This window comes from Silene latifolia, chromosome X (assembly GCF_048544455.1).
Source record: "Silene latifolia isolate original U9 population chromosome X, ASM4854445v1, whole genome shotgun sequence".
Lineage (NCBI taxonomy): Eukaryota > Viridiplantae > Streptophyta > Magnoliopsida > Caryophyllales > Caryophyllaceae > Silene > Silene latifolia.
The window spans coordinates 290,496,536-290,511,221 of record NC_133537.1 but is presented as its reverse complement, the minus strand read 5'-3'; positions in this window follow the sequence as shown (position 1 = coordinate 290,511,221).

Below are 14,686 nucleotides of genomic sequence, written 5' to 3'. Positions count from 1 at the left end.
GCCGACCAGTCACTTGTCATGGGCGTGTGGTTGATGCGGAAAGTCGACGCTCCTGGACTCGATTGTCGGGCCGGCTCACACTGTCACACCGACAAGAGCGGCGGGACCCGTCCAGAAGCTAGGGCCCAAAAGGTGACTCCGAGAAACCCGAACGAAGCACTAGGAGAGGCCGAGCCTACCAAGACGCAGGGGAGCCCAGAGTGTCAGTGGTAGAACTAAGCCCTTCCCGCACTCGCGGAAGGACGATGTCGCCGCGACGCCCACGAGGCATGCCCCAGACGAGCGAAAGGAGTCCGACTCACCAGAGTCGGAGAAGGAGTCCGACTCACCAGAGTCGGAGAAGGAGTCCGACTCACCAGAGTCGAAGAAGGAGTCCGACTCACCAGAGTCGGAGAAGAAGCCCTTCCCGCCACGGGGAGAGGGGCCGGACTAGGGATGCGAGGAGCCGATCGCCGCGTGTCATTAGACACGTGGTCGACACACCCCTCGGTGCCTCGTCCTAGAGACCCAGGTGCCGCCAAAGCTAAAGCTACCATCTATATCATATAAAGGAGAGGGCGACCCAACCGATCATGCCGAGGCTTTCGAGTCTCACATGTCGGTGTAGGAGCAACCTGACGAGGTCTGGTGCCGAGTTTTCCCAACGACCTTGGTTGGAATGGCGCAAAGCTGGTACAAGGGGCTACCCGATGGGTCGGTATACTCCTATTCCGACCTAAGAGACGCGTTTTTGGCCCAGTACTCTACCAATAAAAGGAGAGCCGTCGAGACGTCGGATCTCCTGACCATCAGGCAGGAGGGAGGCGAGTCACTCCGAAGCTATGTGAAGAGGTTCGATGCCAGGGTTCAGCAGATTAGGGAGCTGAACAGCGAACTAGCGGCCTTCGCACTGATGAAAGGCCTCCCCAGAGGGGACTTGAAAAACGAGCTCATCAAGTGCGGTGGCCTTGAGCCTTGAGTCCGCCAGAAATTGGCCGACCGTGCCATTAAGGTCGAGGACTATCACAAAATATGGATAGGCCACGGCGAGGCCGGCACTCGAAAGAAAGAGCCACCGGGAGGACAAGCCGGATGAAGGGCGCCGTGACAATAATAGGTCGCGGATCGACAGCCCGCCAGGAGCGAGAACCAGGCGGACGCCGGGAGTTCAGTCCGTACTACCATAAGAAGTACAAAGATCACACCCCCGGTCGTATCGGCCGCCGAGGTCTTCTCCCGAGCGAAAACGAGGGGCGAAGTGGGAAAGGCCCCCAAACCCGGGGGGACGGTGACACGAGCCTGCTTCGTGAGTACCACGGCCACACCGGTCACTTAACCAACGATTGCCGGCATTTGAAGAATGCCATTGAAGAGCGATCCAAAAGGGAGCCTCGGCAAGTATATTGCCGGAGGCCAAAAGACTAACACCGGTGGCTCGGACAAAAATCCGTCTTTGAACGAATAGGAACAATTCATGTTGTCATCCGGGGAAACGAGAACGGCGGATCCGCTCACGGGCACAAGCGGCACCGAACGAATCAGTATCGGGCCGTCAACTTCGTGCCCACCGCAGCGCCCGCGCTTCCAACATCCCGAACATAACTATTGGGAAGAAGGACTACGAAGGAGTCATCGCCCCACATAGCGACCCACTCGTAGTCCACTTAGACATAGCTAACCACCTGGTCATGAGATGCCTAATTGACACGGGTGCTTACACGAACATCATGTTCGGGAGTGCTTTACGGGGCTCGGCCTGAAAATTGCGGACCTTAGCCCATGCACCAACCCATTGTCAGCTTCTCCGGCAGGCTTGGTCCCCCCGGGACTATCAAGTTACCAAAGGATGTTCGGCCAGTCCGACGCGGCCAAGAATGTGATGTCCGAGTTCGTGGTCATCGACGGCTCATCCGCATACAACGTCCTCATCGGTCGTGTCACCCTGAGTGAGGTCGATCTTTGTAATGTCCATCCGGCCCCGACACCGATGTATGTCTCGGATCGCGGGGAGGTTCATAAACTCGTCTCAAAGAACGAAAAAGACGAGGTGGTCAACGTCCAAATATCGGCCAGAGGATGCAACATGCAATCCTTCAAAGTGGCAAAGAAAGAGGAAAAAGGGAAGAACCCATCCTTAAGACAAGAGGACGAACCGATGAGCACCAACCACGTCGCCATGGTCGAAGGGGCCGAGACCGAACAGATAGAGATTGATCCGGGGCGCACCGTGGATCGGTGTCGGCCGGAACCAAAATTCAGGGCCGATCTCCTAGACCTGCGAGAAGGAACAAAGACGTCTTTGCGTACTCACCGCCGAGATGCCGTGTGTAGGCCGAGAAGTCATCGTTCACAAGTGAACGTACTCCCGGCTCGCCCCGTGAAGTAGAGGGTGAGAAACTCCTCGGCCGAAAAGGAAGATGCCATCAAGGCCGAGGTTGATAAGTTGTTAGATGCAGGCTTTATCATCCCTTGTACATACCCCGAATGGCTAGCTAATGTTGTAATGGTTAAAAAGTCATCAGGGGGGTGGAGGATGTGTGTTGATTTTACGCAACTTAATAAAGCATGCCCGAAAGATTGCTACCCCTTGCCTCGGATAGATAGCTTAATAGACGCAACGGCAGGCTACACAATCTTGAGAGCCTCGCTCGACGCCTTTTCGGGATACCATCGGTATTCATGGCGAGGAAGACATGCCTAAATGCGCATTCATCACCATACACGGCACCTACATGTACAAGATGATGCCGTTTGGTTTGAAAAACGCCGGCGCGACTTACACGAGACTGGTGGACAAAGTGTTCCAAAATCAAAAAGGGCGAAACATTGAGGCTTACGTCGACGATGCTATTGTCAAGAGCAAGTCCGACGGCGAGCACCTAGCCGATTTACACGAGACATTTTGTTCACTAAGGAAATACAAGATGAAGCTTAACCCTACAAAGTGCAACTTCGGTGTCCGGGCCGGCAAATTCCTCGGCGTGCTTGTTAGCGCCAGGGGAATTGATGCCAATCCAGAGAAAGTGCGAGCAATTCTAGACTGCGGAGCCGAGGAATCGCAAAGAGGTCATGATATCTCGACCGGGAGGATGGCGGCCCTTGCCGTTTTATCTCTCGGTCAGCCGACAAGAGCACCCCATTCTTCAAAGTGCTAAAGGGGAATAAGGACTTCTGCTGGGGGGAGGAACAGAGCGCGGCTTTCAAACAACTGAAGGCCCATCTGCAAACTCTCCCGACCCTGTCCAGACCGACGCTGGGGGAAACGCTATATCTATATCTAGCAGTAACCTCGGCCACGGTCGATCTTAATCGTCGTCGAGAAAGAAAACAAGCAAAGCAACACCCAATCTACTTTATCACCCATACACTCGTTGTGCCGAGAGAAACTACCCGCTGATTGAAAAAGCGGCCTTTGCCGTGGTTGTTGCCGCAAGGAAGTTGAAACCCTACTTCGACGCGCATCCCATGACGGTCTTAACCGACCAGCCGTTGGAAAAAGCATTGAAAAAATTCGAACAATCAAAGCGAGACTTATCAAATGGGCGAGAGAGCTATCCGGCTTCGGCATTCAATACAAACCGAGGCCTTCGATAAAGGGGCAGGCGCTGGCAGACTTCTTGGCCGAATGCACGTATCAGGAAGAATCGTGTCCCGGCATGTGGGAGGTATATACCGATGGATCCTCCACAACGAACGGCTCAGGAGCCGGCATCCTTATCATCAGCCCAAACGGGGACGAGTTCGAGTACGCTTTGAAGTTTACCTTCTCGACCTCAAACAACGAATCCGAATATGAGGCGGTGATAACCGGAGTTGAGTTAGCCGAGCCGCCGGGGCGTAACACGTCATTTTGAAAATGACTCTCTCTTGGTGACTAACCAATACGAAGGAGAGTACGAAGCTCGGGACGATGGGATGGTAAGATACCTGGAAAAGGTAAAAGCCGAGACCTCAAAATTGAAGTCATTCAAAATGCGACACATCCCAGTGTCCGAGAACAACCGGGCCGACGCTCTCTCAAAGCCGCGCCTTCAACCATAAAGAATATCAGCCGAACCGTGCTAGTGGACATCAGGAACGCTAAAAGCATTGACGAAACCATCGGCATGGTGTGCGACGTGGAAGCCGAGACGACATGGATGACTCCGATAAAGAGGTATAAACTGTCAAATGAATTACCAGGGGACCGCAACCTCTCACAAAAGATAAAGAGGATCGCAGCAAGGTACTTGGTATTCGAAGGAGAGTTATACAGGAGGTCCGTGACAAGGCCACTCCTAAAATGTGTCGGTCCAGCCGATGCAGAGCTAATACTGACAGAAATACACGAAGGCATCTGTGGACATCACATGGGGGCAAGAACACTAGCCCACAAAGCTCTCCGAGCCGGCTACTTCTGGCCCACCATGCTTGAAGATTCCGAAACAAAACCGAAAAATGCAACAATCGGATGCACGCTCCGGTGATACACGCACCTTCCCGAGACCCGCAACCAAAGCTTAATCCCCTTCCCTTTGCACAGTGGGGAATGGATCTACTAGGGCCATTTCCAACGGCATCCGGAGGAAGAAAGTTCCTAATCGTCGCCGTCGACTACTTCACCAAATGGGTTGAGGCCGTGGCAGTGCCTGCGAAAACTGCGGCGGCCGTAAGAAAGGTGATCTGGGAAAATGTCATAACTCGTTTTGGGTTACCCCAAGTCATGGTGTTCGACCATGGCCGAGAATTTTGGAGTGACACAATAATGAGCTGGTTGGAAGAACTCGGCATCAAATTTGCATACTCCTCCGTCTGCCACCCCCAGAGCAACGGACAGGCGGAGGCAGCCAATAAAACAATCCTCAACGGCTTGAAGAAGACAGTTGAAGACCTCAAGGAAGATGGGCCGATGAGCTACCCGGCGTTCGTGGTCCCTCCGGACCACGGAGAAAGAAGCAACGGGTACGCCCCTTTTCACCTAGTCTACGGGTTCGAAGCGATCCCCGCCGATTGAAGCAACGGTGCCAACATTCAGAACGGCCACTTTTAACCCGGATGAAAACGAGGAAGGCCTAAGAACCTCCCTGGACCTGGTCGAAGAAAGCCGAGATACGGCACGCCTCAACTTAGCAAAGATATCGAGCCGAATGAAAAGGGCCTACAACCGAAGAGTCCACAAAAGGGACTTAAAAGTAGGAGATCTGGTCCTAAGGAAGTCAGCCGCCACCAACAAAGGAAACATCCATGGCAAGTTGACGGCCAATCGGGAGGGTCCCTACAAGGTAGTTGAAGAAATGAGGCCGGGTACATACCGGGCCGACGGACATGGGAGATGTACCTTTGATGAGCCATTGGAACACCGACAATCTCGGAAAATACTTTGTATAACAATGAGTTGCCCAAAAACAATTGTTGGCACCCCAATACATATTCATATCTAATGAGAAGTCATCCAAGTTTTTCATCAAAGTGTTAATCCACCCCAATCAGAAGGCATACTAACATATGTACACAACAGACAGAGCCAAAACCTCGATCATCCCGGCCTTTAACGGGAGTGACGGGGGACGAGCCGATATGCTAACATATGTTCAACGGCGGTCAAAACGTAAACTCCGTTGCCCCTTGCATCTTGGCCGGAAGAGACGAGTGAAACGCGATCGCCCTCGGCAAATTAAGACCGAGCTTAAAGACGTTAAACACAACAGATACGCATTCTAACTGCCTCGGCCAAGCCGAAGGTAAAAACGAAAAGCGCTCAATTAATTAACGCAACCGCCCTCGGCAAATTAAGACCGAGCTTAAAGACGTTAAACACAATTGAGATACGCATTCTAACTGCCTCGGCCAAGCCGAAGGTAAAAACGAAAAAGCGCTCAATTAATTAACGAATCGCCCTCGGCAAATTAAGACCGAGCTTAAAGACGTTAAACACAGTTGAGATACGCATTCTAACTGCCTCGGCCAAGCCGAAGGTAAAAACGAAAAAGCGCTCAATTAATTAACGCAATCGCCTCGGCAAATTAAGACCGAGCTTAAAGACGTTAAACACAGATGAGATACGCATTCTAACTGCCTCGGCCAAGCCGAAGGTAAAAACGAAAAGCGCTCAATTAATTAACGCAATCGCCTCGGCAAATTAAGACCGAGCTTAAAGACGTTAAACACAAATTGAGATACGCATTCTAACTGCCTCGGCCAAGCCGAAGGTAAAAACGAAAAAGCGCTCAATTAATTAACGCAATCGCCTCGGCAAATTAAGACCGAGCTTAAAGACGTTAAACACAAAGAGATACGCATTCTAACTGCCTCGGCCAAGCCGAAGGTAAAAACGAAAAAGCGCTCAATTAATTAACGAATCGCCTCGGCAAATTAAGACCGAGCTTAAAGACGTTAAACACCGTTGAGATACGCATTCTAACTGCCTCGGCCAAGCCGAAGGTAAAAACGAAAAGCGCTCAATTAATTAACGCAATCGCCTCGGCAAATTAAGACCGAGCTTAAAGACGTTAAACACAGTTGAGATACGCATTCTAACCGCTCGCCAAGCCGAAGGTAAAAACGAAAAAGCGCTCAATTAATTAACGCAATCGCCTCGGCAAATTAAGACCGAGCTTAAAGACGTTAAACACAGTTGAGATACGCATTCTAACGCCGGCCAAGCCGAAGGTAAAAACGAAAAAGCGCTCAATTAATTAACGAATCGCCTCAAAATTAAGACCGAGCTTAAAGACGTTAAACACCGTTGAGATACGCATTCTAACTGCCTCGGCCAAGCCGAAGGTAAAAACGAAAAGCGCTCAATTAATTAACGCAATCGCCTCGGCAAATTAAGACCGAGCTTAAAGACGTTAAACACGGTTGAGATACGCATTCTAACCGCTCGCCAAGCCGAAGGTAAAAACGAAAAAGCGCTCAATTAATTAACGCAACTGCCCTCGGCAAATTAAGACCGAGCTTAAAGACGTTAAACACAGTTGAGATACGCATCCTAAACTGCCTCGGCTAAAGCCGAAGGTAAAAACGAAAAAGCGCTCAATTAATTAACGCAAGAAGACAAGTGAAGGAATGAATCAAAAGGCCTCGGCCAAGCCAGAGGCAAAGCAAGCAAAATCTCATTAAGGAAAAGATAACGAGTTACAAGAAGGAGAAACACAGACGACGGCCGTCCCCTTTGGGATAAGCCAAGACTCTACCTACCAAGGTCTTACAAAATACAAGGAAAGGAAAAAGCAAAAGGTTTCGGACTGGTTCTTTGAAGCGCCAAAAGGATGGCAGGGAGAAAAGGCTTAATAGTTGGCCCCCGAATAGCTGAAGCTATCCGAGACGCCGGGTGAGCCTGGTGACGACCGCCCGTCTCCCTATGCCTGTTGCTGCTTGCCCTTACCGCCATCAGCAGCGTTACCCTCGGTGAGCGACTTAGATGCAATCTGGGCAGCCTTAGCATCCTCAGCTTTCTTGGCGGCCTTAGCATCCTCAGCTGCCTTATCGGCCGCAGCTTTCTTAGCATCCTCAGCTGCCTTCAGTCTAGCGGACTCCTCCTTGGCCGCCCCCGTCTTCTCTGCAAAGGCCGCCTTTGCAGCGGTCGCCTCCTCCTCCTTCTTGGCCCTCGCATCCTCGGCATCCTTATCCGCCGCAGCCTTCTCTTTAGCTTCGAGCCTATCGTCGAACAGCTCGTCAAATTTTGTCCACAGAAAGGAGCCATCCGGATAGACCTCATCTATCACCTCCCGAAAGCTTCTTCGGTCGGGTCCCTATACGAGCACACATGCGAGGGAGGATCGTGCTTTGAAGTGTCTCAATATCCTTCTCCCTTTGGGCAAGGATAGCACTAGTCTCCCTATGCGACTCCGCTTGGAGCCGATACGCCCTTTTCGACTCCTCCCTTTGGGCGACAACAACGTCGTAGCCGCCCTTGTACCTGTCCCGTTCCTCCTTCAACTTGGCGGCGGCAGACCGCGACCTCTACCTTGGCCTTCTCGGCCGACAAAGCGGCTTCTCAATTTCCTCGACCCGCTTGTGCAAAGAAGGAGGTCAAGCTTAGCCTTCCCGGCCACCCCCTTTGCGGCAACAACATCGAGCCTCAGCTGCTCTATCAACGGTCCCGTCTCGGCCAAGGCCTTTTCTTGCTCCCTAATACGAGAGCCGACCAGATCGGACCAAATCCCAACCTTCTTGCTCGACTTTGTACCCTCCGCTATGAGCCGATCGTTGGATATCGACGCGAGTACGGAGTCGGCATTTTTCCCGCCGTCTGCATAGGCCTCTTCTCAACTCGCCGCTCGCAATGGGACAGATCTGCGCCGGTTGATCTACAAAAATTCAACCAAAGAGTCCACGTCAACGTTCATGGACATACCAGAGAGCCGGTCATCGGTATATCTAATGAGCCGGCTAAATCGAGCCGCAAGTTAGACCTGTACGGAGGGCTTGCTCTTCTTGGCCGCTTGATCCGTTTCGTCGGCGCCGCATTAACATGAGCGACGGAAGCCGAAGCATCGGTGGCATGGGTAGATCTTTTCCTCTTACGCCTAAGCGGAGATCCCTCAAAGATCGGAATCCTCTCCATCGACAATGTCAACGACCTCCACCTCTGGTGGAGGCGGAACAGAGGTTGACACCGTCGCCGCCGTAGACTTGGCTTTTCGGACCCGGCGAGGAATGGCAAGCGCTACCTTGGCCTGGGCCGCCGTATCGTCCCAAGCCCTTCAGAGGTCGAGGCGACGGACGGCGGTCATGCACATCGACCTTCGGATTCTTCTCCTTAACGTTTCCGTCTTTGTCCAGCCCCATCTTCTCGAGGAGTTGCTCGGGACGTTCGGGACCAAAGTGCTCTGTAAAAGAAACAAAGCAAAACTTAGACAAAAGGGACATGTCAAGAAACAAACAACGAAAAACATTAAAGCGAAAATGGGCCTCACACCGACCCCACTCACCCCGTGCTAGGGCCGGTATGAGGCCGACATAGCAAAGCGGCTCGTCCATCAAGATGACTTGCGTCGGGGGCAACCAAACCTTCGCGCCCCATCATCATCGACCTCGAAAAGCTTCGATGCTCGCTTCGTCCTCATTAAGATAGACATTCCCGGCGTCCATCTTATTCTTGCCCTTGGGGATCATCTTCTCACGCTCCCCTTTGCTCTCGCACCGCAAGTTAACGTGGTGCTCAAAAGACCGAGGCAACGGATAATCATCTGGGACCTCGACATACACCCACCGTTCCTTCCAAATCTTGCAAGAGGTGAGCTTAGGCACGGTGAGATAGCCCGGCTCGGTCCGCACGCTATACCACCCCCGGCCACCTTGAACATTCATTCAAGAAAATGAATTCGGCGGAATAAGTTTACCGTTGGGATCACCCCCCCCCTTTAAGCGACACAAACACACGAAGCCGACTATAGTCCTAACAGCCAAAGGGTGAAGCTGCGCCGCTGCAACGTTCATCGCCTGAATGATGGAAGAGACGTACATATTGAGAGGAAACCGGAGACCATACTCCAAGTGCCTCATATATACGCCGATGTGACCCGGGGGAGGACAACAGACGGCCTGGCCCTCTCCAGGGATGACAATGTTGTACCCCTTGCCAAAAAAGAAGTGCTCTTCGAAAAATTCAGAGCCAGAACAGCGGGCGAGCCCATCGGTCCAAGCACGATTGGGGCCGATGGTGCAGACATCGTAATGATGCAAGACTGTCCCTCTCCGCACTTTTGAAGGATTCCTTCCCTCATCATCGACATCATCTTCCCACTGCTCCAGAACTCTGCGGTCAACTTCCGGGGAAGGAGACCTAGGGCCCCTCGACCTTAACGGAATTGCGGCTACCACCTCCTCCTCATCAAAACGCGACGGGGAACCCCCCGGCGCACGGGTACTTGGACCGGCATCAGTAGAAGACATGGTTCACAACAATTACTTAAAACAAAACAAAAAGTTGAAAAGGTTTTTCGGTTTACCTCGAAGAAAAGTGCTACGCCGACGTAAAAATTCTGAAGATCGGAAAAGAGGGAAAGACTTGGAATTTTGGAAAGAAGAAAATTTTTAGAATGAATGAAATTGTTAACCAATTTCACTTCAGAAATCTGGTATTTATAGGCAAAGGCCCATAAAGGAGGACCAATCAAAACGCAGCCCATGAAGCGTCAACCAATCAACGAAGAGACACATGTCAGGCATGCGTACACGGAATGTCAATCGACGCAACAGTTGAATGTCAATCAATGCAACAAGAACTGCGTCTTCAACACGCCCTTCATATCCCTTCGCCTTTTCATCTTCCTCAGCAAAATCCTAAGGTATCTGTTCTCCGCCGGCAACATGACTAACCAAGCTAGGTAGCACCGGCCGGGGGCAATCAAAAGTACACCGGCACTCTCAACCTTGGGTCCGCCGGCCAGCAGCATCTTCTCTTCCACATTTGATGTCCATTACCCATCCATGTGGAGGGGGGATATGGTACGGCCTGTACAGAAGTAAGCCGAGGGAGAAGAAGCCGGGGCAGAAAATTTTCACTTGCGCAGAATATACGCTCAACATACATCGGAGCCCATACCACGGCATAGACTACGCTGGGGGCAAATTGATGGGGCATATTCTGCACCCGCTGACCAAGTCAACACATTGAGCGAGGTCAAAGATATCCACAAACAAATCAACGACTTCAAACAAAGATATCCGTGCGGCCTATCGGCCAGTCACCCGTCTCTCGGCCTGCTAACTAGCCAGCCGGGAGACACATCCGCGTACTCATATCCAAGACCCCTCGGCATGAAGTCAACAGGGCCCTTCGGTCTGCTAGGGGTCCCTCGGCCGAGGGCTGATCAGTCTTTCCACCTGCTAGGCCACTTGGCCCACTTGGCCACTACGTGACAAAAGGTGAAAGTCTATAAATACTCCACCTCTCTCATTGAGAAGGGGATCGAGAATCTAACCTAAGAACCACTTAAATCGGTATTATCTCTCTCATCTCTCTACAATACACGTCATCAAGCAACATTCTACTTAACCACAATAGGTTCACTGACTTGAGCGTCGGAGTGAGTACGCTTGGCACAAAGCCAAGCCCTCAGTTTGCCCATTGTTGCAGGAGAGGCCGAGGAGAGCAGTCAAGGCTAGAAGAGGCATTATTCGACAAAGCTAGCGTGGTAAACAAACCTACTTCGGAATTCATACCCGGAACACACCAAATCGGCTCTGATGGACTTAATCCTGTGTTGGCCCGATATGTAGAAATTGACCCAAACAGTTGTATTCAGTTTTCTATCCGTATTTCTCTTCCTTTGGCCCATGGGCCCGATTCCCCTATGTATGACATGGGTCCATTTGCTCAATTAATTACCCACTCGTCTCGTGCCACGTAGCTTAGGCCAAATAGTGATTTTTGGCCCAAACAGTTTGTCCCCAATTTCGCTTCTCAGTTTTGTTGAGGAGGGAAATTGACTATTCAAATTTTGCCTGCTATTGTCATTCTGCTAGTAGAACAAACAGTTGTTATGCTTCTGGATTCAGTCACTGAGACTTTGTTGGAACAAGATGCTGCTATCCCGCTGGAAGATGGCATTGGAACCTTACTAGAGAAGGATGTTGAAACTCTGCTAGGATATACTGCAAAACTTCTGCTGGAATAGGCCGTTGAGACCCTGCTAGGATATACTGCAAAACTTCTGCAGGAGCAGACTGCTGAAACTGCGATGGGGCAAGCTGCTGCCAGCCTGCTAGTTATGACTCCTGGCAGACACATTTGAGATAATTCTGCATCCGCGTTCTGTACCCATAATTCTGGTGCCCTGATCTACTTGTTTCTGCTGAACCATACTCCGTTGTTCTGGTAGACTGATTTCTGTCACTCCTTAATTCTACTAATCCGCAACCTGATGTCACAACTACAAATGAGCACTTGGGCCACGGCTAAATTCGTGGCGCAAGTGCTAAATTTCCGTGGCTAAATCATTTTGCCACGGGAATACCTACCGTGACGCAAGTGGCCGTGACAAAGAGATAGCCACGGGAAAAACAAGAACGTGGCTATTATTGAATTTTTGGCCACGGATTCTCTCGTGGCTACTAACTCTCGTGGCAAAAAAAATTTTCCGTGGCAAAAAAATAATCCCGTGGCAAACAATATATATGAAAACTAAATAAACAAAACGTAAAATAAATTTATTTATTTTTCACAATGGATATTTTATTATATATGAAACCGTGACAATCTAGGTAGTTGTTTCGCTAGTTAACTTGATTCATTTGAACGTTAACATGTTTTCACCAATCATGCATCCGTGCGCATCGGAGAGGCTTCCCAGGAGATCACCCATCCCAACACTACTCTCACCTGAGCACGCTTAACCAAAAAGTTGTTTTGATGTGCTACCGAAATTGAAAGTTAACTTTATTGATATAATTAGCGCTTTGAATCTTTTTAAGTTTATTTTTTCTTTCAAAATTTACCTTTAATACTATTTAATTACAAAAAACTTACATGATTTACAAATTTTTGCGAGAAAGACATTATTTTGGCCAAAACAATCAAATTTTTGATGTTAACCTCCCGACTATAATTTTGACGTCATTTTTTTTTTGCTGAAGTCAGCAAAACCGTTTTCTCCAAAAAAGTAAACTTAATCATGTTTTCCTAACATTTTTTTATTTCTTTAGTTTATCAACATTCTTATTTTTATTTCTCGTGTACTCATTTTTTCGTATATTTTTCTATGCAAATTCTTTAGTATGACCGTCGTACCTGCGATATGAAAAATGTGACCATTTTTTTGTAAATTAATGACCGCTTTTTATAACTAATGATCTTTTTTCGCCCAAAGTAGTCACTATTAACCAAAAAGTAGTCAGTTTTTACCCAAAAAACACGAAAAAGACTGTACAGCATAATCGCTTATTTTCCTAAACTGATTTCTCTTTGTTATAATTTATCGTTTCTTTTCTCAAAAAATTCAAACTATTTGCACTTGTGACTTTAAATTATTATAATTTCTATATTTTCCCTGTTATGCTCTCATTTTGAATGAAAAAAATTCAGCATATTGATTTTTTGTATTGATAATTTTTCCAATATGTTTTCTTAAATTAATTTGTGGGAGATCATTTTTTTTACTTCCATTTTATAGCGCACTTATTTTATTTAATCAATTTTTTGTTTCTTTTTCACTCCTAAAAAAATTTCCCAATTTTTTTTCTCAACAAGTTAAATTTTATATCAAACTCAAAATTTTTATATAAATATCTTACAAATAAAGTTGTAAATCTAGTTTTGAATGAAACGGTTTGACAATTTATTAATTTTAGATTTCTCAAAGATATACGGTAAATAACTTATTTATTTAATTTGATATGCTATGTCTATAAATGTGATACAATCATTTAAGATTGTTATTCAAGATTATAAAGTTTTAATTTAAAAAGTAAAAGAAATTCACGACTTTATTAAACAAAATTATATATTAAAACAAATTTCTTAAATTATCAATGTTTTTGTAAACCTACAAAACATAATTGTGATTTGTAAAAAAAAATATTTAGACGATAAACTTTTCTTTGCTTACATATAAGTTTATAAAATTTTAAAATTTATTATTAAAGTAAATAAAACAAAAAAAAATACTAATTAAATTAAACAAAGTGTTTCTAAAATTTTATGGTTAAATGTATTTTCATACAGTATTATTTATATTTGAATAAATTTCATTCGGATTTTGTATTTTTTATAATCAAGCAATTTTTAGATTTGCCTTAACATGAAAATATCTTAATTTAAGTCGGAAAAGATACTCGCCACGGGTGTTTGTTTGTTCGTGGCCAAAAATTGTTTTTGCCACAGGACATTTCGTGGCTAAATAAAACTTCGCCACGGGTGTGACATAGCTCGTGGCTAAAATGCTTATTTGCCACGGGTGTAGCCTAATTCGTGGCGCAAGTGACCTTTTGCCACGGGAAAAGTTATCCCGTGGCATAAATTTTTTTCCAAAATAACGAATAAATTTTTCCCGTGGCTAAGCAGAATTTAGCCACGAATTCTGAATTCCCGTGACATAATTCGTGGCGCAAGTGACAATTTGTTGTAGTGTGTTCTGAAGATGTCGACCTGTAGATTTCTGCTAGCATATTTCGCCAGCAAGCGGACTTCAGGCGGATTTCTACTGAAGGATGCTCAGCTCAACTTAGTGGACACCAGGATTCTGATGACGGACGCTGGGTTCCTGAAGACGGACACAGTTGGTTGCCGTTGGGAACCAGATGACAGATGCTGGGAACCAGATGGCTGACATTGGGATTTCATTGGCGACGACGCCGAGACCGACGGCGACTCTAGGGACCGGGACGACGATCTGGGAACCGATGGCGGACTGGGACCGACGGGCGACGCTAGAACCGAGGCCGACGCTGGAACCGGATGGTCGACTCTGGGACCGGACGGATGATGGAATCGGGCTCGCGATTCTCGGGACCGACGACAATGCTGGGAACCAGACGGCTGATGCTGGGATCCTGCTGGCAGATGCTGGGGAGCAGATGCCTGACACTGGGATCTTGCTGATAGCTGCTCAAGAGGAATAGTTTCCACCTGCCCTTACCATCCTGGTATCTGGTCACCAAGGGTGAGTCTGGTAGTTGGCACAAGTTTATTGTGCACTTGTCATGTAGGTGATACCTGCAAAATGTCAGTAATGCAATGCATGTGCATGCGAGGACCCTCTAATGTATGATAGGGGTTATA